The following is a 4,336-nucleotide window of genomic DNA, read 5'->3' as shown; positions in this document are numbered from 1 at the left end:
ATATCAGACTGTAGGGAAGTAGCAAGAGTGCCCGCTCAGGGTGATGTTTCTGAAGAAGTACTTTTCTACTGATGGATGTTACCAGGCTCTTTTTTCTGAGAGTCTTTAACTTCATAGCCAGTACCTTGATATTTGTGATGGGAAGCAGCCTTTCCCCATGTCTTGGCACTAGTCCAATTTGGGTGGTTGCATTTTTCTAGTTTACATCACCTCTTCAATTTTTTCATTCGTGCAGTGTTGCTGCATGCATTTGAAAAGCTACTGCACTCCACCCCAGAAGTGGCTATATTTTTATGTCAAGTGATTTAAGGATCTTTGGGATGAAAGAGACCATCTATAAGCCAGACCTGGTCTTGCTGTGGAGTCATTCCAGTTACTGGACATCTTTTGAGAAAAACAAAGCTGGTGAATTTGGGGAGTGGAGCGCGCTTGCGCTCTCTCTCTTGCTCTCTCTCTTTTTTTTTTTTTTTTTTTTTTTTTTTTTTTTAGCTTGTCTTCCAAGTCAAACAAAAATAAGAGCTGACTTGAGCCTGGAGACTACATGATACACTGTTAACTGAGAACTTGAAACACAGGGCCAGATCCTTTCTGTTGTAAGTCAGAATGCCATTTCTGGGGTCAGCGAAGTTTCAAGTTCACCCTCTCCAAGAATGGAGCCTGCAGTTGTTAAAAATGTTAGGCATAACATAGTGGAGGGCATTGAGGCAGTCAGATGTGTGGTCAGCATTTGGAGGAAAGCCTGGAGGCAGCTGTGAATGGTGTTGGTGAGTCCGTTGCTACCTGCTGCCTCAGAATTAGAATTGTGCTGTCTCAACAGGAGCTGGCAGAAGTCTTACCTTCCAGCTGAAGACCCTGGCACACGCAGTTGGGTTGGGTTACTGGCACCTTAGGTAACTGCCCACGTGTGCTGGGCTGCACAAGCCTTCCCTGTTATTCAAGGGGAGCTGTTACCCTCATCATTCTTCGAGTGCTTCAAAGCTGCTGCACTTCCTTTCCAAATGGGGAATTTCTAAACTTCCATGTATAGATAAACTCCTCTAAACAAAAGCTTTTATGCAGAGCTGAAGAAAGGCTGTGTTTCCAAAAGCCTGTTTGTTCCAGCTGTGCTAATTTGTCTCAGAGGGTATTGCATCTTCCCAGAAATTGCATATAGTTTGTCCTCAGAATGTCAGGCAGCTGCAGCACACCACTAAAGCCTTCCTGTATGCAGAACTCCTCAGTGTAGTACTGAGGGCCTATGCTACACAATAAATCTGTGTACACATATCTAGACCCCACACTGAGGAATTGCCTTATCAAGCACTGAAATGTGGCCACTCCTGACAGCTAGCACTCAGTAACATCATGATCAAAAAAAATGATGTATATATTTTTGATCATTTATTATTCCTGAACTGTTTTGTAATTTTGAATGGTATGAAGATGATCACCCTGACTGAATTTCAATCAAGGCAATGACAGCTGGAGTACTTGAATTTAGCAGCGATAGGGAGCTGGCACTAAGCTGAGATCTCCAGCTGGATTCTGAATACATTTAAACAGGAGCAAAGTTGGAGTAACTCTGCTGTCTTCGGAGTGCAGGATGCATCAAGCAGGAAAGAATCAGTATGCGCATGTACTAGTCTTACTGGAAACAGGATCTGGCCACTACAGTGAAGTTTAAAAATAAAACAAAATTGTGTAAGATCTAATTATTTTCCAGGCTGTTTTTTCCTGCTTGCCCTTACTCCAGAGGGGTTCCTAGGAAGACAAAGGCCGAAATATCTCCAGGCTGCAAGACTGAATGGTATTTGTGTTGATAAATTGACAAAAAAGGAAATTACTCTAAGATGAGCAACACTTCCATGAAAAGAGTTCCTTGGGAAGTGAATAATGGAAAGAAGCCTTCCCCATATCCCCACTGGCCCTAGTCAGGGCGATCTGAACCTGTGACCACGAGCCTAGGGATGCAGTAGCATTTCTAGCCTGCTAATTTTGCACTCATGTTCTGTGAACAGATCCCCAGGCATTTGAGCAAGGGGATAGAACAGGAGCAGACAGTCATGTCTAGACCAGTTGATGAGAGGCAGATGGTTTGCAGTGGGGCAACGCTCACTTTCCTCCATCCTCATCCCTTCTGTGCTCCAAGTTCTGAATACAACCAACATGAGTCTAGCAAGTAAAACTATATTTACCAGCAGAGAACAAGGATGTGGCTAAATAAGTCCACCACTCAACAATAGCTTGGAAAACCTTTTTGCCTTCTTGGCTGCCATCATGGTCAATACACAAGCAACTGGGCTGAGCATGAATCTCAGCATCTTTGGAGGGAAATAAGGGGCTACAGCAGACTCAGATCAGTGAATTAGAGAGAGGTATTGATTTCACAGGCTGCACCAGAGGTTACATCAGCATTGGTGACAGTGGGATCAGGACAGCCAGGCAGCTGGAGAAGTTAAGGCAGTTCATTGAGAGCACCATTCTCAGTGTGATTTGTTTCACTATGTATTCTTCCCTGAAAGCTTACTAGCTAAAAGGGGCTGCAGACTGACAGCTTCCCCTGCTAGAGCACCTGCACTTGCCACTGACTTCACCATGAGTGCTGTTAAATAAGCACAGCTCCCTCAAAGGAGTCCAAACCTCACTGAGTCAGTGGAAAAGGATGCTCTTGACTTCAAGAGGCAATGATCAAGTCCAGTGTGTCTATGGTCAGACATAGCTCAGCAGCCCATATCCAGACTCACTGATTTCATGGAGGGGTATCACATTAAGAAGCCCTGCTTTTTGCCTCAGGGAAACTAGCTAGAAACAGCATTTTGCCATGATGTCTATTGCCATCTTAGAGGGGATCTCACAAATCACAGGATGTAGGTGTGAGAACAGATGCGTTTAACTCTTCTGAGTTCCTGGGTTAATGCTTATTCCAGCCTGCATGAATCAGTCAGTGGGTGAGGCTGAGTCACTCATACAGAGTTACTATACATGGGATGGGGCATCATACAGCCTGATATGCAAAGCTCCTTCAAGTACAGCTGGGAACCAAACTTCCCTCATATACCTGCAATGGGGCTGGGAGGAGAAGCACAAACAAGCGCCCATTCAGCCCCAAAGTTTAACTAACTGTCTGACTCCATGGTTTCTCAATTGGGTCTGATTTCCTGGGCTTGTCCTGACTTTCCATTTGCTTGGATGCAAATTTCTTTCCAACCTGCACAGCCTCTTGGCTCATAACTCCTGTTCATTTCATATGGTTCCCAGGAGAGATAGAATCAAATCAGGGGAAATATTGCTCACCAGTTGCAGAAATCTCACAGGTGTCTAAACTTTCCTCCGATGCTATTTTTTGTCCTCTCTTTTTGGTCACTCCCCTTATTAAATGAGATGACAATCAACTGGTCTCTTCACGATTAGCTGTAATTTTCCAGCTTCTCTCTCCAGCTTCTACTAATGATGTCTTGGATCTGTCCAGAAGTAGCATGTGCAGTATGTTTCTTCACACTTTCGGCTATAGGAATTAGCTAAATGTTTGCTTTTTCTTTATTCCCTTGAAAAATACTGTCCATGTGTAGAGTGGTAAAAACTCAAGAGAGGAAGAGCTTGGGACCATGTATTGCAATAGTCTCCAAGGGCTGTAGTTGAGATCAGGATGCCATGATTAAACACACAAAACTCGCTGCTCTCAAAAAGTGCAGGCCCAGATAAACAGGACCAAGAAGTGGAAGAAAGAAGAGAAAGGGATATTTGTCACTGCCACCTGATGTGGAGGTGGAATCAAGAGCGGAGACGTAGACAGCAGGACAGACGTGAGAAAGAAAACTAGATTTGATCAGTTCTTAGCTCATGAGCAAAACACTCCCTGTTGCCTGCATATGGGGGAGGTGAACAGAGACTGCATGTCCATGAAGGTTAAACCTGAGGTCTCTGGTATATGCACTCTACACCTCCAAACAGTAAGATATTTGTCACAGGCTTATCTTTAGGCATGTGACTCCTTGACTCAGAAGACCTAGTCACAGACTTAAGAATGTATTTAACTCTGCAGCTGAAGTGAGGTAATCAGTGGGTATGTAGCAGGCTGTTGTACGAACCAGCTACACCAGAGTTACTGTTTCATGCTCTTTTCTACACAGCTGACACTTCCTCCTTAGCAGTGGTTGCTTTCCCGTAGACTCTGTGCTTCTTGGTGACTTCTGCACCAGCTCTTCTCCAGGTAAAGTGGGCAGGCACTGTGTTTGTCTGTATGTCTTGTGTTTGGCTCTGGGCCCTGGGGCAGCAAAGGAGCAGGGATTGCGTGCTGGTGGAGCGCTAGGACCTGGGGGAATGCTCTGCCAGCCTCCTCCCAAAGGATTAGCCAATA

This window comes from Dromaius novaehollandiae, chromosome 24 (assembly GCF_036370855.1).
Source record: "Dromaius novaehollandiae isolate bDroNov1 chromosome 24, bDroNov1.hap1, whole genome shotgun sequence".
Taxonomy (NCBI): domain Eukaryota; kingdom Metazoa; phylum Chordata; class Aves; order Casuariiformes; family Dromaiidae; genus Dromaius; species Dromaius novaehollandiae.
Note: the sequence above shows the minus strand (reverse complement) of the source record.